The sequence below is a fragment of the Pinus tabuliformis genome, chromosome X (genome assembly GCF_031772625.1).
Source record: "Pinus tabuliformis cultivar Carrire ecotype Pingquan chromosome X, CPIR1, whole genome shotgun sequence".
NCBI classification, from domain to species: Eukaryota; Viridiplantae; Streptophyta; class Pinopsida; order Pinales; family Pinaceae; genus Pinus; species Pinus tabuliformis.
This window is the reverse complement of record NC_142308.1, coordinates 1,579,378,128-1,579,404,657: the sequence shown is the minus strand read 5'-3', so window position 1 is coordinate 1,579,404,657 and position 26,530 is coordinate 1,579,378,128.

Sequence of the window (26,530 nt, the reverse complement as noted above, 5' to 3'; positions counted from 1 at the left end):
GCTTAAGCTCCCAGCAGACTTGTGTCAGCTGATCTAGTGACAGCTGCGACAAGAGCTAGTATTTGTGCATATAGCACCGTCGCTTCCAAGTTTGTTACGAACTACCAGGTTGATAAAAGTAAAGAAGGGAGTCCCAGGAGTTGCAACATTATTGTTGCAATACTGGAGCTCACCATTCCTTTTGGCGCCGTTGCTGGGGAAGCGTCAGAGTATTTGTGATTGCTGCTTTTATTCTATTTTCTACTACAACCTTCTGCTGAGTAGTTTATTTCATTTCCATTCTGCAATTTCATTTTTGCAAAAATAGAATAGACCTTTCCTACTTTCATAGATTAGCATTTCAATTCCGCAATTTCAATTCTGCAAGCGTAGATTAGCATTTCAATTCTGCAAGCGTAGCTTAGCATTTCATTCCTGCAATTTCATTTCAGCAAAATAGATTAGTCCTTTCCTGTTTTCATTTCAATTCCGCATTTTCGTTTCAGCAAGATAGATTTTAGTTAGTTGCAATTTAATCTATTTCAGTTTTGCAGGTACAAGCAGAAAACAACAAAAGCAAACAAAAATATTTCATTTCATGCCTCGTAGGAACAGAGATAATACCAGAAAATTCCTACCCAACACCCTCACCACATCACTGAGTCACCCTTCTCTCTTCTTTGGTGGCAGTGATCCAGAAGAACCTATAGGTGAACCTCCTGCGATATATGAAGATCCTATAACAGAAAAAGAGCAAGAAAACATTCCTTTTGAGACCATGGCTGAAAACACAAACGGTAGAGAGGATGATGAGAGAATAGAAGGTGCCTTTCCCATCCGAGAGACCAACGGGGACATGAAGATGAAAAACATAAGTCCCTCAGCCTTACCTCATTTCCATGGATTGACCACTGAAGACCCTGATACCTTCCTGTTTGAGTTTGCTATTCTTTGTCGAACTTATGACTATGCAGAAGACGAGCAAAAGTTGAAAATATTTCCCTCTACCCTCAAGGATGCAACACTACGCTGGTTCATGGGGTAACCTGGAAACAATATCACAACTTGGGCTCAGATGCAGCAAGCCTTTAAAAACAAATACCAGGACTACTGTAGGTCAAAGGAAACAAAGGGAGAAATCTTTCGGATGACCATGGGAAGTGATGAGTCTTTAGAAGACTACTAGGAAAGGTTCCAACTTAGCTATAAACGGGCCAGGTGCACGCTTGACCCTGAATCTCTGAAGCTGGTTCTGCTCCGAGGAGTCCCCGAAGACCTTCTAGATACCCTCCATCTGCTAGCTGGAGGAGACATCTACCAACTACCTTATGAGGACATAAAGACTGTGTTTAGAAACCACTCCAGGGCAGCCCGGAAACAAGGTAGAGGGAATCCACTCTCCGCTAGTGCTACCTTCTCCAAGCATGAGTTTGCTAATCAGATGGAAGACCTCAAAAGTGAGATGAGACAGACTATTGCCATGCAATTGGATACCTTCCGAATCCAACAGAAGAAAGAGGAAGCTGAGAGGGCTTTGGCCATTTTTTGTCCCAAATGTACAAGGAAGCATCCTAAGAACGAGTGTCCATTGCACTCAGTGGAGGTATGTTTCGTTTGTGAGGAAGACCACCCCATGAACCAGTGCCCAACCTTACCTGGAATGAAAGCCATGTACCAAGGGACTGAAGGGGCCACTGAGCCACTCTACTTCCTTAACCAAAGGAGGCCGCATGGGTCCAGACCTTATCAGCAGGGGATGCAAGGAACATCCCAAACTTATTACAACCCCAATCCATCTGCTCACATGCCTTCTTGGGGGCCCCATGCTCATCCTTCCTGGTCCACACCTCCTCCTTGGTCTTATCCAGCTCAATACCATACTCAACCTGCTGCTCATTCGTTTCACTCTCATGTCCAGCCACAACCTCAGTGGAATGCACCTCAACCGGGGTGGCGGCCCCAATACAAATCTCCTCCTGCTATTTTGCCTCCACCTCCTACTCAACCACAATCATTACCTCCTGCTCCTCCAAGACAACCCCAGATACCTGCTCAACCGAACCCGAAGCCCAACAATAGACAAGCCCAATAGGTATACACTGGAGAGACAACATGCCCTACCTATACTGTGGAGATTCAGGAGATCAACCTACGATCTGGAAAGGTCCTTCTAGATCGCCAACCTCCTCCCCCAGAGGAAGAGGAAGAGAAACAGGAAAGTGAACCCAAAGCCATTCCACCCTTTCCTGAGAGACTAACAGTAGCCACGCAACCAAACCTAGAGGAGACTGAACTTCTAGGAGAACTTAAACAATTGCGTGTGAAAATTCCACTTCTCCAAGCCATAAAAGATGTACCAATCTACAAAAAATTGATCAAGGAGAAGTGTTTCAGGCACCGAGGCAGGCGCAAGAGAGATGCCCTGACTATCAATGTCATAGGACAACTGTCCGATCTGATGTTGGGACAAGTAATCTGTCAAAAATATTTGGACCCTGGGAGTCCTGTAGTTGATTTCCACATCAATGGCACCATAATCCCCCACACCTTGATTGATCTAGGGGCTGCCATTAATGTGATGACCAGGGACACTATGCTTAAACTTAACCTTCAGAGTTCCTTAAGAAAGACCTCGATAGTACTGCAGTTGGCAGACCGCTCCACCGTGACTCCCGAAGGGATTGTGGAGGATGTCCTGGTCTCTGTTGATTCTTTGGAGTACCCTGTGGACTTTTTGGTCCTTCAACCAAAGGCAAAACTCACTGGATACCCCCTCATCTTGGGAAGGCCTTGGTTAGCTACTACGGATGCTTACATCAGTTGTCGAGCTGGAAGCATGACCATAAAGAATGGGCCTATGTCCAAACAGCTAGTCCTATACCCTCCTGCCCAACCTCTGTATAACATGACTTACCACTCTGGTTGGAGGAGGGAGATGAAGGTGAAGTCTACTCTGCACCATTGTGCACAGTAGAAGCCACCAGGGGAGGTCCTCTGATCGAGGATGACTTGATCGAGAATTTGATTCAAAATCCACCTCCCAGTGCACTGTCGTTAGAGGAGTTAGTGGAAGGTACCCAAGCCAGCGCTTTAGTGGACCTCTGTGTGGCCAATCCGACCTCACCCAGAGTTAAGAATGTGGAATTTGGCCCTGAAAGAACCTTAAAGATCAGCTCATCCCTATCTCCCTCCCAGGAAAAGGAGCTTTGTAGCTTATTGAGCCACCATTTAGATGCTTTTGCCTGGAGCTATAAGGAGATGAAAGGAGTCCACCCTTCGGTCTGTACCCATCACATTTACATTAAAGAGGATTGTAAACCAGTCAGGCAGCCTCAGAGGAGAATGAATCTAGCCCTTAAGGACATCGTTAAAGAAGAATTGAAAAAGTTGTTGGATGCAGGATTCATCTACCCCATCTCGGACAGCGAATGGGTTTCTCCTCTAGTGCTTGTGCCCAAGAAAAATGGGAAGTGGAGAATCTGTGTAGATTATCGAGAACTTAACAAAGCCACCAAGAAGGACCATTTCCCTTTGCCTTTCATAGATCAAGTGCTAGATGGGCTGGCAGGGAAGAAGTTCTTTTCTTTCCTAGATGGGTTCAGTGGGTATAATCAAATCCAAATCAGCCCGGAAGACCAAGATAATACCACCTTCACTTGTCCTTGGGGAACCTTTGCCTACCGGGTCCTTCCCTTTGGGCTATGCAATGCTCCTACCACTTTCCAGAGAGCAGTATTGAGCATATTTTTTGAGTTGGTTCATGATTCGCTGGAATTTTATATGGATGACTTTACTCATGGGTCTAACTTCCAAGAAGCATTGTCTAACCTGGGAAAAGTTTTAAACAAGTGTATTGAGATGAACCTGTCCCTCAGTCTTGAAAAATGTGAATTCCTGATGACTGAAGGGACCGTGTTAGGTCATACCATTTCTCAGCAAGGATTACAGGTGGATCTTAACAAAATTGCTATCATCCAAAAGGTTCCACCTACTCAAAAGGTAAGAGATGTTCAAAGTTTTCTAGGCTTAGCAGGATATTATAGAAGATTCATTAAAGATTTCAGTAAGCTAGCCTCGCCATTGTTTGGCCTCTTAGGGAAAGATGTTGAGTTCAAATGGACTAACGACTATCAAGGGGCTCTGGATGAGTTGAAAGATAAGATGAGTTGAAAGATAAGCTGGTGTCCCCCACGATCTTGAGAGGTCCAAACTGGGCCCTACCTTTCCACATCCACACCGATGCCTCGAACAAAGCCATAGGGGCAGCCTTAGGACAAGTTGAGGAGAAACTACCATATGCCATATACTTTGTCAGCAAAAACCTGTGCAAGGCAGAAATGAACTATATTGTAACCGAAAAAGAGTTCCGGGCTGTAGTACATTCCCTAAACAAGTTCAGACACTACATCATTGGTTATCAAACATTCGTACACACTGATCATGTTGCGATTACATATTTAATGAATAAGACTGATGTGAATGCTCGTATCATTAGATGGTTACTCTTGTTGCAGTAATTTGATTTGACCATTGTGGACAAGCCAGGTAAGGAAAATGTTGTTGCTGACTTTCTGTCTAGATTGGATTTGCCTGCAGGTGAAGAAGGGACAATGGATGACCAGATGCCAGATGAACACTTGTTTGCTATTTCAGTACTCTCACCATGGTTTGCTAATATAGCAAATTATTTGGTCTCAGCACAGTTCCCTCCACACCTATCCTCAATAGGGAAGAGAAAAATTGTGAGGAAAAGTTCCCCATTCACTTGGATCGGGGGCAACCTATTTAAACTTGGCCCAGATCAGATCTTGAGGCATTGTGTTAGGGAGGAGGAAGTTTTCGACATCCTCCTGACCTGTCACGATGAACCCTGTGGAGGTCACTTTGCAGCGAAAAGGAATGCCTTCAAAATTCTACAGGCAGGCTACTATTGGCCCACTCTTCATCAAGATGTCAGAAGATACATCAGCCAATGTGACCGATGTCAAAGGATGGGGAAATCGACTCCAAGGGATGAAATGACCCTCCAACCTCAAGTGACCTTCGAGCCATTTGAGAAGTGGGGCATGGATTTTGTGGGTCCTATCAACATTCCTTCAAAGCAAATGTCTTACATCATTATGTGCACAGACTACCTAACAAAGTGGGCAGAAACCAAGGCAATCAAGGCAGTGACAAAAGAAAAAGTGGCTGAGTTTTTAAGGGAAAATATCTTCTACAAATTTGGGTACCCAAGAGAGCTGGTCACCGATCAAGGAAGTCAGTTCACCTCTAACCTGATTGAAGACCTGCTCGGTCATCACAAGATCAAGCACATAACTTCCACCCCTTATCATCCGCAAGCTAATGGGTAGGTGGAGGTTACTACTAGATCGTTGGAAGAGATTTTGACTAAAGTGGTGAACAACAGCAGGAAGGATTGGGTAGATCGCTTGGTTGAGGCCACCTGGGCCTACAACACTACTTGGAAAACTACAACAGGTTTCACACCTTATGAGCTGGTCTACGGGAAGAAGGCTCTGCTGTCCATAGAATTCGAGTACAACACATTGAGAGTGGCAGCTCAGCTGGACCTAGATCTCAGCCATGCACAACGGGAAAGATTACTGTAGCTGAATGGATTAGATGAATAAAGAATGCAGGCCCTCCTCCACTCAGAAGTAGTTCAACTGCAGAGGAAGATATGGCATGACCGGCACCTTAATGAAAAGAAATTCCAGCCAGGAGATTGGGCGCTGCTGTATGACTCAAGATACAAGGATTTCAAAGGGAAACTGAGGACAAGGTGGTTAGGACCATATACAGTGGAGAAATGCAATGACAATGGTTCAGTCCTTATCAGGACCATTGATGAAGAAGCCATCCCCATGCTCGTCAATGGGCATCGATTGAAAATCTACAGGCAACCCCTTTCGAGGCAAGAGTTCATTGAAACTTTGGAAAAATTAGTGCTGGTAGTGGAGCAGGGCCCTGTATCTGCTCGACCCACACTTTGAGCATAAAAAAAAAAAAAACAGAGTAGTGAAATAAAAAGATCCCTAGGTGAAAAGTTCTTAGAAGCGCCCGGGGCCAGTGAGGGTGAAAACCTCATGGAGGCGCCCCAGCTGTCTCTCTCTCTCTAAAAAAAAAAAGAGGCCTAATCTCTGTGGAATAATTGCAGGTTGCAGGGAATATATTGCAGGTTAGGAAGGTCGCACAAAACAAGGACATGGGTCCGCACCAGGCTACAGGACACCCTCACAGACACTTCCTCCATGACCAATCACCTTTCCTAGGATTTGATTGCATTCGGGTTCAAATTCCACCTTCTACAGGAAGCTCTGCCTCTTCTACAAGAAGTTCATGTCTCCTACAGGAAACATCCTGTAGAACCTTCGGGCAAGCCAAAATCGATTTTGGAGGGGAATCTGATGGTGGGAATCTGTTTTTTAGGCCTGCAGCCACCCCTGTTTCCACCCATCACCATATGGCACCCTGTTCCATCTCTCTACACCTCCGTCACCCACCTGGTTATGTGTTCCTGCACAGTCATACAAGAAACCCTGTTTTCCTCAGATTGCCAGCAAGAATTTTTCAGTGACAAATTAAACAATGATGTCCAGCTCACCCTACCTGTCAATCTCCATCTGGACTATTCATCATCAAATCCATCGACCACAATATAGCCCTGCTCGTTTAGCCTGCATTCCAGGAGGAGAAGCAACTACAGGATATCCTACAGGAATCCTGTAGCGGCTGATCCCTCTGGAAAGACATACTCTGAAGACAGGGACAACCGAAATCAACAAAGGGAACATGCAGAAGGCTCCTCTTGAACGTGAAAACATCCTCGACAACTGAAATGAAGCCAAACCTGTGCATACAACAATGACAACCAAAGGATCTAGTTCCAAAACTTGTACATACAACATCAACGAATGGAGGAATGGGTTCTAACACCCGTGCATGAGGCAGCAGCAAGCGAAGCAGTGGTTCCAAGACCAGAGGTCTGCATAACGCGTCCACGGCCACGCAGGTAAGTGTCTAACCTCATTCGTCAATTGCATAAACTAGATTTCGAAAACTACATGGTTGTGAAATTGGTTTGGATTGAACGGGATCAGTGGCCAGTGAAACTGGCCACCCTCAGCCAGTTACAAAGCCTCGTGGGATCTGAACAAGCTTAGTTACGTTCAAATTTGCCGCCGAGACGTGCAGCCGAGACGTGTGGAGTGTCCAGTCGGGGAAAATCAGCGGGATTGGTAGTGGTGGCGGCGGTTAATGGCAGAGGGGAGGTGGTGGCAGTTAGAGACACGCAGAAAAATGATGGCCGTGATGTTGGATCAACGGTTCGGTCTGGCCACCTAACTCCCTCGCCACGAATTGCGTCGCAGTTAAAAAATAATCGGCTCAAGACTCTCGCCACCTGCTATTCATTTGCACTTGCAACGTCCTCGGCCGAAGTACCCGTCCTCTGCGTCTGAAATTTGTTAACCTGTTGTCCTCCACCGAGTTTTTCGACCTGTTAAAAAAAAATAAAATTCTCCCATGTACCGGGCTCGTTCAGAAGCGCAGTGACATCCTACAAAAGCCGGCAAGAGTTCTACAGGAAGCAGCTCTACAAGAAGTTCTGCACAGCTTTCCGGAGCAGAAAAGCCTGGACTTTTCTTCGTCAAATTTGGAGTTCCGAGAGAGGTAGGCTCGAAAACACTCTTCCATGCATGGTATGTTTCGAAAAGGTGGTGAATTGAACTGTTTCAAATTGGGGAGTCCGAGAAAAATTAGCCTGTGAGTTGGAAATAACAGTTTGCCTGTGTGTTGAACGATATTCCTCAGTTTTTCTGCATCGAAATTCTTCTCCACGTTTCCTGTTGCTAAAATTCTCCTATAAGGAAGGCATATGCGGCTGTGAGAGCCAGCCTGTGGATGAAAATTTTAAAATTTGCATATCTGAACGTGTCCTGAGAAGAAAACTTGGTCTCTGTCCTCTGATTGTAAAAGCAACACTCTCCCTTTCATAACCAGATAGTTGAGAGTTGAGTCATAGCAGTCTTGTAACCAAGGAATTGTTGCTCATTGATATCAAATAGTTGAAGAATTCTTCCTTGAGTCCAGGGAAAAACCCATAGACAACATTCCCTTTTCTGACAGAGCATAAAACAGAGCACTCTCACCATGCCAGGAGGGTTTATCAGGAGAGAACCTTCAGACCCCAGCAAGCTGCGTGAGCATCTAGAGGTGGTAGACCTCTTCACCCGTGCCAATTGGATGTCCTTTTGTGACAAAATTAAGGGTCATGACGATGAAATAACGGAGGAATTCTTAATGTCCCTAAAACCTAAATCAAAGACACAGGCCACATTGAATTTTATGAGTTTGACCTTAGAAGTTACCCCTGAGCTCATCAGTCGTGTTACTGGCCTCCCATTAGGACTCCCATGGAGCAAAGAAGAAAGGTCATTGGGCCAGGCAGCCAAGAAAGTATTCTTCCTGCCTGAAGAACATCCTGTAGAATTCAAAAACGGGGTCCGGAGAGCTAGCTTACCTCCTCTTTGGAGCAAAGTCAGCTTCCAAATCATGAAATAGATTACCTGTGAAGGGAGATTCAACATTGTCTACGACTATCACTTCAGGTTGCTAAATGAACTAAGACATGGAATGGATTTCCCTCCAGAACAAAAGTTGAGCATCCCCTATTTTCTTATGTAGTCATTAAGTGAATGTGGCACAAAATTGAAAGAAGGGACATCGGATCAGTTAGCCCATCATGGGCTCATCAAACTTTTAGTAGAAGATGCCCTTCACACCTACACTGTCCCCCTCTCTTGGGAATTTTCCGAAACACGACCAAAGATGACGATGTTAGAATTCTGGCCGAGGAGCTCACCTCATCCAGCAGTGAAGAAGGGGAACACATTGAGGCAGGAGAGAAAACCAGTGGTAAAGAAACACAGGACAAACAAACACAAGCAGGACAAAAAGAGAAAGAGGAAAAGGGCCAAATTGCTGAGCCTAAAATAGAGCAAGGAACACAACACTAACACCAAGGGAAAAGAGACTGCAGAGGAGGGCAGAGAAGGCAGAAACATCACAAGTAAAGGCTGGCACAACAACAGAAGTCACACCAAAACAAAAAGTAAAAACAGATCCCAAAATGTCCACAGTTCAGGCAGAAACAATTGACACAGAGGCTTCTAAAGGAAGCATGGAAATAGAACAGCAAAGTGGAAAATCACCGGAAATATTGGCAAGAGAGGAAGCAGCGATGCTGGCCGCCTTAAAAACACCTCCAAAACAAAAAGGGAAGCGGAAGAGGAAAACCTCCATGTGCTTTAAGGCAAGAAGGAGCACACGGATCAAAGTAGGCAGACCCCAGCCGCAGTCAAAGGAGCCAATTATCATCGAGGACACAGCCCCTAAACCAAAAGAAGGGTCTCCTTCAAAGATTTCCGTCACCTATGAGCGAGGAAGCCCAAAAACTTCCACCTGGAGAGAAAGACTGAAGACAATGGACACAAAGATTGTTCTATAGGAAGCTGAGAAAGCTCTACAGGAAACTTGAGCTAAGCTAAAGGAGATCGAGAAGTTGGAGAAAAATGTGGCCACACAACCACAGGAAGAAGAAAGGACAGAGGAAATATTGGAACCAAGTCCTCAGCCCAGTTTGGGCACACACTGTAACTTGTTAGAAGGTGGGAAAATAATTCCCCAGAAATTTGCAGTGCCGCTATTTTTTGCACTGGAGGAAAAAAGGATTAGGACTCATACTTGGATGAGGATCGCCAAGTCCAAGGGTGTGGCAAACATAGGCCCCCTAGAGGAATGACTCAAGGAGTCAAGGAAAGAATTGGCTATGGTGAAGCATGTGGAAAGCTGTCAGAGGGCCAAACTACAGGAAGAGAACGAGCTGCTGAAACAACAGCTACAACTACCGGGAATCCATAAAGAAGACAAGCCCTCCATTCTAGGAGAACAACAGCAACGAGAAAAGCCTCCAACAGACAAAGAAACCTGGGATGAACAACAAAGAAAGGATGGGTTGCAGGTTGAGATCGAGGCACTAACAAAACAGTTACAGGAGAAGGAGTTGTAGGCAGCAGAGGAGATATAGTCTCTAAGGCAACATGTACATGAGAAGGAAGCCCAACTGGCCTGCATGGCTAGCTGGGAAATAGAGGCCATACAGTGTAGGAATCGTGCCAAGTCATACACTCTGTACCTTAAAGATCAATGGTTGCAGTTCCAGATTAACACCTTGGCACAAATGGGCACTACTCCATTTCAAAACTATCATCAATTTATGGCTTTATGTGCCAGCAGCTCATAAGAGGACAAGGCTAAATTATCAGAGTTTTATTTGTACAACTTAACTCTTCCAAATATGAATTCGTGGGATCCCAACACTATGGTAGGAGACGTACAACTTATGGCCATGGCCTCTTGGATTAATCATGAGGAAAAAAGAGCAGCAGAGGTCTGAAATGTTATGAACAGGGAACTCAGTGAGCCACTAATGATCAGAGCAGAGCCGGAGGATCCCTCAGCATTGATAAGCAGCCACCAGCACTTGGCCAATAGCACTCAGGATTTACCAGATTACATTGAGCAACAGGCTCAAGCTATTGCCCACTTTGAGGAAATGGAAAGACTGTTGGGGGATAACTGCCTTCATGCCTGCACAAGGCGGTGGAACACATTGCCCCATAGCTTGAAGATAAGAGAATACCACTCTCCAACTAGGCTGAGGGAGGCCTTGGCAAGGGTACCCCTCTATAAACAGTCAATGAAAAATATGCAGGCCAATTGGATCGGCTTGAAATTCAGTCCTCCCTTGCTTTTGGGATTGCTAGAAGGAGTTAAGGAAGAGGAGGAAAACAGACAATGGGAGGAAGTGGAAAGAAAAGCAGGATTTCACGATCGGCAATAAGACATCACCGCAAAGGCCTGGGATGTGAGAGAGGAAGTCAAAGCTATCAAGGATGATGAGCTAGATTAGTTGCTCAGAGGATGAGCAACCCATTTAGCAGGAGGGTGATGATGAGCCCCAAAAATGGGTAACTTATTGGGCTCATTTTGCCTACTGTTCTTCATCAATCCAACATTTTTTTATAGTTTATGCATGTTTTTTGAGTATATTTATGTTGGTTGAACAAATGAGGGTAGTCACTTGACCAAGAAGGCTAACACATGGTTATTGTAGGGTTTTGGACAAATTTTGGACCAAAGCAAAGCATTTATGAGCCAGATAACAACCAAGCATGAAGGAACAAGGGTGAGGATTCATAGGAAGGGTGTCTCCTGCACTAAATGGCCCCTTCCTCGAAATCTCCACCCTCAGCTCAGAGTTCAGCAGGCCACCGAAAAGGATTCCCAAGGGCAGCCGAGCAGTTTTGTGTAAAGTGACTGATCACTGGCAGTTTGAGCAGCCGAGCCCCTCGAGTTAAGGAGGGCTGTTGGAGACCCTCGTAGTGCATAAATAGGAAGGCTTCCAGCCTTCGTAGGTTACTTTTTGAATAGTTGTATTTTGCACCATAGTGCTGCTAGTTTCTCAGCTCATTTTTGTAGTTTCTGCTGTACAACTTTCTTGTGACATGGTAATGTTTGGATTATGGAAAGAAGTTTCATTTGGCATCAGTCTTGAGCTTTTTCTTAGAAGCCTACAGCTCTTGGGGTTGGGCCCAACCCAAGTGCCAAGGCTTCCTTCTTGTACTGTGATATGTTTTGAATGTCTTTATCAAATAATTTTTGTTAAGTAGATTACAGTTTCGCTTGATTATATAGGTCAATGTTGATGATTGAAAAGGTTTTTCATGTTCAGATTTATTTGATAGGTTAATAACAGAGAAGATATTTAGAAAAAGGCCATCAAGCACCCCTGATCTCACCTCTCCCTCTGTGGGACCATGAGCTGAGATCAAGGTGTCCTTGTAGCTACCAAAAACATTGTCTTTGCTTCATCATGCAATTATTAGTGTAGATTCTCATTTGCAAAAGTTGATACCAGTGGAGGTTACATGTTCAGGTTCATGATTGCTTAGTTTGCATCGCTACTTCACATGATTTCGTTGCAATAAAATTCTGCTCATTTGCTTTGCTGATATTCAGGTAAGATTAGGTTAAAGTAGCTAAGTCTTTAGTTTTTCGAGTTTTTGTTTGAATGATTTGGGAAAATAACTTGCAGAGCACCTGTAAAACCTCTTTGCCTACCCCTACTCCATCAATACGACCTGCTTCACTCTCCAACTCTGATTCTTGCCTCACATGTGCTACGTTCCCTCACTTTGACCTAATTCCCATATTTTTGTGCAACATTGCTCTACCCCCTCCTTGAACAAATCCAACCATTCTTATCAATCACCCGCTTCATTTGCCAGGTCCTGGACCACTCCTCATCATCGTCAACCTCCATACCCACTTCTTCACCTCTTTTCCACCATCAACCCTTCAAAAATCTCCTTTCGGAACATCCTGTAGGAACATCCTATAGAAGCCACAGAACATCTTGTAGAACCCCTACAGACTTCCTGTAGAAGCTCACGAAAGCAGTTTCTTGGAATCCGATCACTGTGAAACTCTCTGGAAGGGTGCTAGGGACCCCTTAGGCCCTCTTCTAACCTTCCCAACCTCCTGCAAGCGCCTACTCCATTTCCTTTCGCCAGTTAACCTCTGCACAGTAAAAAACAGTTAAAGCATATGCAAAATAATCGTGACAAAGTACTCAAAAATGCAAAAAGATGTTTTCTTCATATTTCTTTTCAGAAGTAGCTTAATCACATGTATTTTACCTTGCTAGAAGTTAATGGCATCCATTTCTATAGCTTTCATCCTTTTACTTGCACTAGTAGGATTAGTTGGTAGAACTAGGGTTCGCTAGGGTTTGCATTCCTTTCTAGCTTTCAACTTCTTTCTGCAAGTAGATTAGCCTCTGGTTGAGTTAGCTTTCATCCATCACCATTAAAAGCTTCTTCTGAGAGCTCATAGAAGTTGGCTTAAGCTCCTAGCGGACTTGTGCCAGCTGATCCAGTGACAGCTGTGGCAAGAGCTAGTACTTGTGCATATAGCACTGTCGCTTCCAAGTTTGTTACGAACTACCAGGTTGATAAAAGTAAGGAAGGGAGTCCCAGGAGTTGTAACATTATTGTTGCAATACTGGAGCCCACCACAATTTCAGAGTATCTCATCAAGTGCAAGAACTTACCCACTAAATATTCTACATGGGAGGATGAGAATTTTATACAGAAGCATCTAGAACTACTCAAGCGTTGAGGACAACACTTTTTTGAAGGAGAGGGGCATGTTAGGTCCCTATAATACTAGTGTATTCCCTTATTATTATTGTCATTGTAGCCCTTATTGTTATTGTTGTGCCCCTATTGTCCCCATATTGTTATTATTGGGCCCCATAGAAGCCCACTATTGTTATTTTTGTGCCCTTATATTATTATTGTTATGTCAGCTTTGATTATATTTTGACCCCTTAGACTCCTATATATAGAAAGGAGGTTCTTTTCATTTGTATCATCCAAGAATTGTTCATTTGTGTAATGTAAAGGAGGTTTCCCCCTTAAAGAGGCTACGTTTTAAGTCGTTGATCTATCTCTTTCTTCTATTTTGTGAAATGGTTGCAGAACACACAATAAATAGCACTTGAGGCCTAAACAAAAAATCCAAGATCTCCCAAGAGTTGAAAAATCCAAACTACCTTCATACTTGCATTAAAAACTCCATGATATTCAACTTCCACATTTTATGGAGAGACTACACATTGTATCTTACATGAGAAAATCACAGGTCTACAACTGAGGCAAAAAATATAGCTAAAAGTGGATTTTCTCTCATCACCATCGCATACCCAGTCAGAGTCGATGAAGATGACTAATGAATCTAAACATTTACTATATTTGATACCAAAATTAGATGTTCCCTTAATGCAACAAATAATTGATTTTACAAATTTCAATTTCCTTTCTCTTGGATCCTAAATAAAATGAGAAACCACACTAACAATAAAATAAATATCAACTCGATTGCGAATTAAATATATAAGGATATTAAATAGATATAAAGGGTAACCTTGAATTTCAAGGTTTGAAATTCTTTAGTCAACTTGACACCCAACAGAAAGGGTGTAGCACATGGCTTGTAGTTGTCAATCTTAAAGCATTTCAACAAGTCCAATACATATTTTGATTGAAAGAGAAAGTTACCATCAGATAATGGTAATACTTGAAAACTAAGGTCATTCATCTAAAAAGGGTTAGCAAATCGAATCTTCATTAAAAGAACTTGTTCAATGTTATTACCAGTGATAATCAAGTCATCACCATATACAATAACAATTAAAGTATCAGAATTACGATATTGTCACACATAAAGAATCTGATCAAATTCAGAATGTTTGAACCCAAGATTGAGAAATAATCGATCAATCTTAGCATACCAAGCCGAAGGAGCCTAATTCAAACCATACAATGACTTTTTCAGTGGGAGGATAATTAGATTCAAATCCATCACAAAACCAAGGGGTTCATCTATGTATATATCTTCATATAAGTCATTGTTATCAACCTAATTTCCTCCTTAGAATCAATGTACATGAGCTTCTATACTGATGACCTTTTTTCTGATGCCTGGACCTTTTTTTTCCTCATTTTATGCATCTTGACTGGGAGTTAGCTCTTAACAGAGTGATGATACCCTATCCTCACTGGGAGCCTTTGTATTCCCTGCGAGGATCATCCAAAATTGATTGTTCCTTTCCTAGCAAGTATGGATGAGATTCTAGAGTCTTATTTTCCCTATGAGATTAGATTAGAGGATCATGTATTCGAGTTGGCTTGGGTTCATTATTTGTGAATATTCTTAACTTATCTTCATCAAAAGCGTCCAGATTCATCCTCTGGGAGAGGTCTCTAAGCCTATTTATACTAGTGATTCCAAGGGTCAAGCTAATGGTTAGATTTTGAGTCTTGGAGAGTGATATTTCCCTAGATCTAAGATCTTTAGCTCTAGAGATTAGAAAAGATCTTAGAGATTAGAGATCGTTTGTTACACTTGGAGGAGGAGGATATGTTGCATGCTTGAGGAGAGGGCTCTCTTGGCTAGAGGAGTATATTTTGTATTTCCATTTATGATTAATAGATTATTATTCCCTTCTTATACTTGTGAGTTAATCATGTTTACATACATTTTGTTTTTAGACCGATAAGCCCTTTGCGAAATGCTATTGTTTTCTTGCTTGGTGGTGTATGTGTGTAGGGTCTTAGTTTGTGGCAGTTGGAAGTGATATCTTCAACTAGGAGGGTTCCTAGTACTAGTCTTCAAACCTTATTCTTATTGTATCATGTATGAGTGTGAAAAATAATTTCTTATGTAAGAGTGAACTAGGGATATATTTTTTTATTCCTCTTCAACATTACAAACACAATATGGGTAGATCTTTATTTGATATACTAGGTTAAGAGTATCTTGCTGGCTCAGGAAAAATTCTCCCATAACAAAATTGGAAACTCCACTAGGGAGTCAACCCTAGAAATTGGATCTATTCTCTTTGTGACCTATTTGGTTTTCTATTGCTTTTTTTCCTTCTCTAAGTGTTTGCAGCCTGTTCTAGGTTGGTTTTTCTCTGATTGATCCTACTTTTTTCTTGAACTCGCTCAGATCTATCGTTAAAATTCGAATTCTCCCATCCTCATTAGCATACAATAGCTAATAGAGCCAAGATATATATCCTCGCTAGGTGTTGGTTATCCTCCCATCGAGGATCCTCACATTGTTACTAACCTTGTCCCAACAAAGAAGCACAAAAATGAGGAAAAACAATGGTTAGGCATCAACAAAAAGGTCATCTGTATAGAGGCTCATGTACACTAAATCTAAGTAGGAAATTAGGTTTATAATAGTCACAATGAAGGAAGGAACTTTTAAGTTACAACGATGTGATGAATTTATATCCAAATAAGCAACAAGAGATAGAATTATTCGAACATATTTCATCTTTGCAATAGGGGAAAAGGCTTCAGTGTAGTCAATACCTTCTTTCTATGAAAATCATTTTATGAAAAAACAAGATTTATGACACTCAATATCACCTTCAGAAGTGAATTTGGTATTATATATCCATCAACACTTCATGAAATTCTTCCCTTGTGGTCGAGGAACTAAGACCCATGCATGATTCTTCAAAAGAGAACCAATTTAAGCTTGAATAACATGTTCCCATTTAGGTTGTCCTTGTGTATCAACATAGGATTTTGGATCAAAGGTCTCATGAACACAAGCCATCATTGAAATTCTAACGTGTTGCTTATGACTATGAGTTTATCGACTTATTGAAACTTCATTAACATTAGGTTCAATAGGTTCAATTGTTGTAGTATCCCATCAAGGTAAACAAGGAGTTGGTGAACCGTCATTTAATTCAGAAAGTCGATGAGGAGAGGTTACAGTTTCAGTAGGAGATGATCATTGGTCGGTCGATGTAGTTGATGGAGCAATTGAAAAAATGAAAAAATGGATAGTCGATTCATAATCTTCAACGACATCAAAGGGATCACTATACAATTGTCCAAAATAATTCAAAAACTTTATTCCATAAGACTTATCATCAAATATAACATTTCTCTTGATAATGAATTATTGCTTGGTAGGACCAAATAGTTGATAGGATTTCAAATTTTCAGAGTATCTCATCATGATGCAAGCATGACTCTTTACATCCAATTTCTTTCTGAAATTGTTGGGAATATGTAACCAATCAATAGATATGAAAAATCTAAAGTGGCTAACTAAGGGCTTCTTTCCACACCATTGTTCGACTAGAATCACGAAATTGACAACCCTAACAAGATTTAGAAGGTAAATGGCATAGTGGACATCTTTAACCTAAATTTTGTCAGTAAATCTTTGGCTTGTAAGAGAATTGGTCCATTTCAACTAAGGTTTGATTATTTTGTTCTGCCACATCATTTGGTTGTGGGGTATGGGGGGTTTACCTTTTCCAAGAGATATCCAACTGAAGAAGGTATTATTCAAATGTCTATTCACATATTCTTCCCCATTGTCAAATCTTAGGCATTTAATGGGTTGATTTCATTGTTTCTCAACTAATGCCCTAAATTCTTTGATTTTTTCACAGAAATCACTCTTATTATTTAATAAATAGACCTAAGTAACATATAGAAACAATTGATAAAGTTTACAATATACTTCATACCTACTAGTGAGGTATTATTAATGCAACAAAGATCACTGTGAACCAAGCTCCAATAGTTTCTGCACACACCACTTATTTCTAAATTCAAAGGGTTCTTGATGATGCTTGTCTAGGACACATCCTCTATAGATTCCAGCAAGTGGAATAACCTTTGGTAAACCAACAACCATATTCTATGTTGTGATTGTCTTTAGACTTTGAAAATTTAGATGTCCAAGTCATCTGCCAAAGTCAACTTCAACCATTGATCTATGCAATAAAGGTAGTCGGTTCAATGTTTGGTTAGGACAAGTTACAAAAATGATATATTCCATCCTTTGGGTCAAGAATTCATTTGGAAAGAAATTACTTATCTTTCCTCAGATCTTTGGAAAAGAACCGATTCAATGAAAATTAAACAATTTTATCGGTCCACGTTAGTTGGGAAACATACAACAAATTTATGCTTAGGTTTGGCACATGATAGACATTCATGATTCTTCCATCTTGATAAGGTACATTATTGTGACCAACAATGTCAAGAACAAAATCATCTATAAGAAAAAAAATGATCAATAGTTTTATCCAAGGAGGAGAATGGAGAATCATCATTCCCCATATCATGAGTTCAACCAAAATCGACTAGCCATTCATTCTATGTGGTGTGAGCATGTGATGATTGAGTTTTGGTGGAAAAAGTGAAGTTTCAAAAAAACCGACAAATAATTTTCTCAACTAATACATTTCCTTCAAGAATCTTAACCTTTTTCTCCTACTTGTTGTGGAGTACTAAAAAGGTATGTTTTTAATGATCATTTCAGTGGCTTTTCAGTGGGACTTGTGAATATTTTACATCATGAATGTGGAAAACAATAGAGAATTGTGATAAAATATGTGGAATTAGTATGCAAGACTTAACCGCTGATAGTTGTCATTCTCCTGTGCAGGAAAGGGTAAAAACGAGGAGCTGTTGTTCCAAAGAAAAAGATAAGAACAGGGTAACTGCTGTCCCTTTGACGAAGGACCGAGTGCAAACGAGGCAAAGCAGGCTGAAGCAAACCGGTCCGGAAAAGGAGGAGAAGGCACTAGCTCGGCGGAGGAGAAAAGAAGTGATTAAGGATTAACAGTTTGGCGAATCCCTCAGGATCTTCGATCCTGAGGGATCGCTGCTTTATTTATCTTATCGCTTAGACATCTCCGCCATTACCCTTATATAAAGGGACGACACTGTTAGTCTGGGGGGATGCTTTTATGTAACTTCTTGTTAAAGATTGAACTTTGATCATTGAGTCTCGTTGAACTTGGCTCATTGTACTTTCTGTTTTATGCATTAATATAAACTTGGTGATTATCTTATCTCTGCGTCTGGATTAACTTAAAGCGGTGTACCCTTGAGGCTAAGGGCCCGGCCCCGGAGGACACTTGCTTATGTATCACTATGATTTGATTTCTGCGTGGTTTGCTTATCGTCACTAGTTGGTAATCCGATATGCTTTATAAGTTACATCACATGCTTTGTTAAGATTCGTTCATTAATATTCTTTCTATTGACTCTGCATTATATTATCAATACTTTCAGAGTGGATTAAATATTATTAGACTTGATTGAAAATTGTTATCATTGTGTTACGGAGCTTCTACGCTGAGTCCGTTAAGGAAATTATTTGAAAGGTGTGTTCTTTATGATTCAGAATTCATGCTGTTCCATTTTGAAACACAGTTGTAATTCCTATTGATGATTGGTGTTAAATCAGATTACTTCTTCAGAGTGTTATGTGTGTATGATTTTCACATGCTGTTCCATAATTAGTAATTAATGCTGTTCCATTAGTTGGTTGCGTGATTTGCTTGGAGAATGAAAGATTGGAGTTTTGGATTACAATGAGTGCGTTTGAGTTGATAGGATAAAGTTTGATTATTGCTCGCGAGGTTTAGTTATAGCGATTGCTGTTCCATTTCAGAATTGCTGTTCCATTTTAAGCATTGCTGTTCCATTCTAGATTTGTTGTTCAATTTCCTATTTGCCGTTCCATTTTTATCTGCCGTTTCATTTACTCGCATTTGGTGTGAGAGACGATCTGTGGCTGTAGTGAGCCTCGACATTTACTGCCTCGCTCCCAGACCCGTGGTCCATGCTCTAGTTTCCTTTCCATCAGTTTCCAAAGGGATGGGCTATTGCTGTCGAACCCTTGACTGATAAAGTTGCCTAGCTTTAAGAGTGTGTGCTTTAGTCATTTGAAGTAACTTAGTCATAGACAAGCATCAGTTTACTCTTGTATTTTTGTAGGACGCTGTACTACTAGCATTACTCTGACAAATAGCCTCAGATTGAGTCACTATGTGAAATAACCAAACGCTCCCAGATTGACATATTAATGTGAGGTAATTAGAGGTGAAAGAGACCCTTTTTATAGCTCTACATTTTGGCGCCGTTGCCGGGGATTCAAATGATGGAATTGAGGATGAATTAGAGCTTTAGAATTGAGGATGGTAGAGAGAATGGATAATGGATGAGAGATTGAGAGATTTCTTGTTGTAATCCACTGTAACTCTGCTTTGATATTTTAATATAAATCTAGTTGCCATTCCATCTTTGATCCTGAAGTAACCCAGCAGCATCCGCTGGCGGCTAAGGGCCCAACATCTGGTGGAGTATGCTGCTGCTGTATTATATCTTTATGCTTCATGTGTGGTTTGATCTCTTTCTTTTACTCTGTTCAGTAATCTGACGCACTTTACTGTTTTACATATCAACGCTATTAGATATACTTGATTGGATACTATCGTTATCTGCAACAGGAATGCTAGGTTATCATTTTAACTTTGTATCGCATTACTGTTCCTTTTGATAATTGATATAACATTGCTATTCCTTACATATTGACATTCAATTACAGATTAACCGCGCTGTATGTTCCTAAATCGGTACAACTGTATGATGTATTCTTAAACTGTGATTGGTGTTTATTCGGGATTGCTGTTCCGTTATACTTGCTGTTACTTTATAGCTGTGATTCATGCATATTGTATCGAAGCTCGGATTACTGTCCCTTTTAATGATAAGTGTGTTGCGTGCTTGATTTGGATTGTTGTACATTCATATTTAATCTGCTGTTCCATTTTCTGTTATTCACATTATCTTTGTTTTGGTGTGAGAGACGATCTGTGGCTGTAGTGAGCCTTGGCATTTACTGCCTAGCTCCCAGACCCATGGTCCATGCTCAAATTTCCTTTCCATCAGTTTCCAAAGGGATGGGCTATTGCTGTCGAACCCTTGACTGATACATTGCTTATTTTTCCGAATGAATGATTTAGGCTTCAAGGTATTTTGTTGTTGATTTCCATTAATTAGAGTTTGCTGTTCAGATTCATTTAATTACAGTTTGCTACCCATTTACTTTGTTGTTCATTTCTGTTGATTAATTGCAATAGTTTGCTTTTAAAGAGTTTTCCTAGTTTACTTTCAATGGCAGCGTTAGTTTAATTTTGATTTCCTTTTAATTGCTTTAAAGCAACATTGTCGACTGTAGAGAACATTGGTTATTGCTTCCTCGTTCCCAGATTGATTGTCTTGTTCCGGTTTGATTTCAATTGCATCAATATCCAGAGGAATGAGTTATTGCTACTGTATCCTCGATTGATGGTTGTTTGAGTGAATGATTTAGTTTAGAACATTTCAGTTTCTTGCTGTTCCAATTAGATTTTGTTTCAGCAAGACAAGTGAACGCCGTTCATTTGAAAAAGGAACAACAAAAATCAAGAGTGTTGTTCCTTTTAAAAAGGAACAACAGAAAAACCAAAAGTGCCGTTCCTTTTGAAGAGGAACAACAAAAAAAAATCAAAAGTGCTGTTCCTTTTGAAAAGGAACAGTAGAAAAATCAAAAGTGCTGTTCCTTTTGAAAAGGAACAGCAGAAAAATCAAAAGTGCTGTTCCTTTTGAAAAGGAACAGCAGAAAAATCAAAAGTGCTGTTCCTTTTGAAAAGGAACAACAGAAAAATCAAAAGTGCTGTTCCTTTTGAAAAGGAACAGCAGAAAAATCAAAAGTGCAAGAGGCACTTGATTTTAAAGACCAAACAGAAGATGATGCCATTAACAATTTCATTAGTCAAACCGAAGCTGAATCCTACACACAATGTCACATGATAGAAGCAGCATTCGATAATGAATTAGAAGAAGATCCTCTGAAAGACACACATGATCAAACAATACCTGTTACTTCTGTCGCAAATAGTAAAATTGTGGAAATTGAACCGAGAAAAACTTTAAATATCAATGCCAATCTCACATCTGAACAAGAAACTAAGCTCATCCATCTATTAAGAAAATATCAACAGGCATTTGCATGGGATTACCCTGATATGAAAGGAATCGACCCACATTTGTGTACACACCACATTTATATAGAAAAGGATGCTAGACCTGTCCATCAACCGCAGAGAAGACTTAATCCTCATCTAAAGGATGTGGTGAAAGCAGAACTTCAGAAACTGTTAGATGTCAATTTTATTTATCCTATTTCTGACAGTAAATGGGTCTCTCCGCTTGTGGTCGTACCAAAAAAGAATGGGAAATGGAGAATTTGTGTGGATTACAGGGAACTCAATAAAGAAACACAAAAAGACCACTTTCCACTCCCATTCATAGACCAAGTGCTAGATACTTTGGCAGGAAAAAAATTCTTTTCCTTCCTGGATGGCTTCAGTGGATACAATCAGATTCAGATTGCCCCTGAAGACTAGGACAAAACAACTTTCACTTGTCCTTGGGGGACATTTGCCTACCGAGTTCTACCTTTTGGCCTATGTAATGCTCCTGCCACATTCCAAAGGGCTATCCTTAGCATTTTTGCAGATTTAATAAATGATGGACTTGAAGTGTATATGGATGACTTTACACCCTATGGAGATGATTTTGATCGAGCACTAAATACCCTAGAAAAAGTCCTACAATTCTATATAGCTACCAGGCTTTGCTTAAGTCACGAAAAATGTTACATGATGATGACTGAAGGACTTATTCTAGGACACTATGTTTCAGCAGCCGGCATTCAGGTAGACCCGGCCAAAATCCAAATACTTTTGCTTATTCCCACTCCTACTACTCAAACAGAGGTACGCAACTTTCTTGGATTTTCTGGATATTATAGACGATTTATAGAGCATTATTCACACATTACTGCACCTTTATATGCATTAACTGGTAACGTTGATTTTCTTTGGACAGAAAAATGTGAACGTGCTTTCAAGGATTTAAAGAAGCTTGTATCCACAACCCCAGTCCTACGAGGACCAAACTGGGATATGCCATTTCAGATATCAGCTGATGCCTCAAATACAACCATTGGCGCAGTCCTTGGGCAGGAAGAGGATAAAAAACCATATGCTATCTATTATATCAGCAAAAATTTATCCCCTAGTGAATTAAATTACACTGTTACTGAAAAAGAATTCCTAGCTATAATACATGATGTCAATAAATTTAGACATTATATTACAGGCTATCCTGTTATTTTGTATACGGATCATTCCGCCATAAAATACTTAGCAAATAAGCCTGTTACAAATGCCAGAATAACTAGATGGTTGATTTTATTGCAAGAATTCGATATCACAATCAAGGACCGGCCTGGCAAAGAGAATCCTCTAGCCGATTTTCTCTCAAGAATGCCAAAGCCAATTGATGCAGCAGCAGTTGAAGATCAATTTCCGGACGAACATCTGTTTGCTGTTGCCATTCGAACACCCTGGTATGCCGATGTTGCCAATTACCTTGCAGTAGGTAAACTACCAAAACACTTAACCCCTAATGAGCGAAAACAGATTGTTCAGAAGAGTACTTGATTCTCCTGGATTGGGGGCTATTTGTTTCATACAGGGGCAGACATGCATATCAGGAGATGTGGTCGAGAAGATGAAATCTTTGACATCCTAAAAGCCTGTCACGATGGACCATGTGGGGTGTTAGCCGCCTGCTGCAACAGGTTAATCATCTTTCGTGATCGACATTTTTACATGCCAAATATGTCATACTATGCATGCTGCAATGCTCCATATTTGCTACAGATGGCCAGAGAAGTATCCATGAGAGTGTGCTAGTCTAAATGCCACTGCTGTGTTCCAGTTTTGATGAGTAATCCATTTTGATCAGTTTTCAAGTATAGGGAGGTCCAAACAGCTTAATCTTGGCCTCCCTAGGTTTCAATTTCCTATTGTAGAATATAGAGAATGAACATCTGTCCAAACAGCTTAATCTTGGCAGATTTGTAGATAGGTAGAGAAACAAGGGTGCTCAACAGCCTAATCTGAGCCCCTGGATGCAATAAGTGTAGATTTAGATAGGAGGACAGCAAGAAGAAAAGAATGAAAAGCTGGGTATGCTAGTTCAAGTGCACCCAAACCAAAAATAAGAGAAAATGCTAGGTGAATAGGCTGGGTAGGTAGCTTTGTGGTTGCAGAATCATGACTTGTGATCCATTTCAGATTTTCAAGTGTCATATCTATTCATATCACAAGTTTGAGGCAGTTTTCCATTTGAAGGACTTCAAGCGAGGCATGTCTAACTCCCCTTCCTCTGTCCCCAAGTCACTCACTAACTTCCCCTAAAGAGGTCAAGATCTGCTTGATACCTCCTAGATTCATCATTCTCCATATCATTTGCCTTGGTGGAGATCTGCTTCACTCAAGGAATGTTCACACTTCTTCTATCAGTCATTTTCCCCCAATGATAGCCTAAGACATCATTCTTAGTGCGTTTTCTCATCATTATCATATTAACTATTAACTTTACTACGTAGCTCCCTATCTATTTCCCCTTCCCCTACTAAAACTATGTATATAACTCCCCTATATATTTATCCCTCCCCCTGGTTGAAAAATAACCATATATATCCTTGGGAATTGCTAAGTTTATCTGAAACTCAGCAAGAACCCTCATTGACCTGTCTAACCATCTTCCAAATGCATAAGGACTCATTCCTTTGCATAGTTTCCCTTCACATGTATAAAAATCATCTCTTTGGCCTTGGTTTGCCTTTATAAGGCATGGAACCCTCTTTGGTCACTAAACCCTCTCAAAACACATCACATTCCTCCTAAATGCCTTTGGACTCCTTCCAAGGCATGAAAGTTTCCAAAAACCATGCAAAAATCATTAAAAACCTTCTACAAATGAAAAATCCTCCCTTTTTGGCCATCAGACCCCTTCCGATGCCTTAGAATCCATTCGAAACACCAAAGGCTACCCCTCTGAATTCATTTTTCCTTTGCATTTTGATAAAATGCATGCTCCGATGAGAAAAGGATATATTTGGTCCCCCTCTGATGCGATATCGCTATCGGGAGGGGGAAGTGGCATATAACAAGCATATTTGGAAACCCTCCGAAGACATGTGCCCTCCCTCCGATGCGATATCGCTGTAGGAGGTCGGGCGATATAATGTGTTAACTCTATGTTGCATTGCCGAAAGCCCGGGCCGAACCCGATTTCAAAAATAATAAAGGGCTTGCAAAGGATTTCGGGTCCGCTATATTTCGGCGATTCTATGTGTGCCGCTCCCCAGTCCCTTCGACTGCCGATCCGCCAACGGATCCAGGATCGTTGGATCGGGCCCCATATCTGACGGCCCAGATCTTGTCGTGCGGCCCCCCACTTCGCATCGCCCCACATATGGCTCCGACCAACGGAGCCGAAATATTATAAAGGCGAGACATAAAGGCATATCGGGTCCGATGGGTTTCGGTGTTTTCTATATGGCAACCCCATGACCCCGCCGATAGCGAATTGCTGACGTAATCTCTGCCGTCCATCGCCCTCCCAGATCAATGGCATTGATTTGTTCGTGGCTCTCCCCATGTCCTACTGACGGAGCCGAAATAAATTAAAGCGCAACATATAGTATATCGGGTCCGCCAGGTTCATCACTCATCGGAGGTATTACAGTTTGGGATCCGCCGATCGCCGATTTAGCGCCAGCCGTTGGATATGCCTTCGCGCGATCCAACGGCCACGATTTAATTCAATGAACAGTGTCGCTATTGGGCCACTTTTTCAATGAAAATTCATGTTTTTATGGCATTCCGCCTGTTTGTAATAAGAGGGCCATTTAAATGTTTTCTGTGCGGCGCCCGCGCGCGCCCAGTCAAAGGAAAAGCATGCATTCTTAAGCCATTTTTGATCGCTCCAAGCCCAGATTTTGCTCCGGATAACGAGCACGGCCTAAGCACAATTATCTTTTTGCTGATCTCTGCCATTTTTGCAATATTTCTTCATTTTGGTTGATAGTTTGATCGGCCAGCGCCGAAACTCCTCCAAAGCCTCCAAAAGACCGCAAACAGCACAACAAAAGTCAAATCTTGCCATAAGTGGCCATAAAAGGGAAATTTTGATGCAGCAAAGTGTATCAGCAGTGAGAAAGAGCCCACATTCAGTAAAAGAGTATCAGTGTTGCGGAAAAGTGTATCAGTTAATGTTTTTTAGTGGAAATCTTTATTTCCAAGGCAGATGAACATTGAAAAGCCTCCATCAAAGTCAAAGAAAGTGGCAAAGGCCATTCAAAGCTCACCAGATCACAGTTAATGCGCGTTAAGGCCACCCAAGAGCAGCAAAGCCGAATATAAAGAAGCAGAACAAGTGTTAAAGCACAGTTATGATAAATTGGCCAGCGCAGAGCTCAAAGGACACCATATTTACTCATGTTGAATGCTGCTACCTCGAGCGCAACTTAGATAGATATTTTGTGCATTTATTTCAGTACAGATTAGGTTAGAAGCAGTTATTTCATCAAATCTGTCTGAGATCTGTTTATTGTAGATATTTTGCCTATATAAACCACCCTGAGCATTGTTTAAAGGGTTGGTTGGTCGATAACTTCCTCTAGACTTGCATTGTATTTTCTGAGAGTCTCTATAATCAAAGATCGCTGGAATGTTTGGGAGATGAACTGACTGTTGTGTTTTAATGTCTGAAGAGTGACTATGGAATCCTAACGCTTCTACATAGCCCAATAAGTGTTTCTTATCTCTGTTTACAGTTTATATGTGTTTATGCCATCATTGTTTCACTATCTAAATAGCAGAAAGAAAGAATAGTTCAGAGCTCACTTAGTTGTATTCTGTTCTCAATTTCTGTGATTTATCTATGTTTTTCCTCTGAATTAGTCCTAAATATGAATACTGATTTGCTCATATTTACACTAGTACTTTCATATATGAATGTTGTTTAGGAATCCTTGATTGCTCCTATATAATGTTCATTCACCTTCCCTCTGTTAGCATAATGAGAGCTACTTAGTTTCCTTTCATTCACTGACCTTCATTCCATCCTTATTCCAGTTTGATATTGTTTTATGTGTAGCTATCCTGCTCTGTATTCCTCGTGTG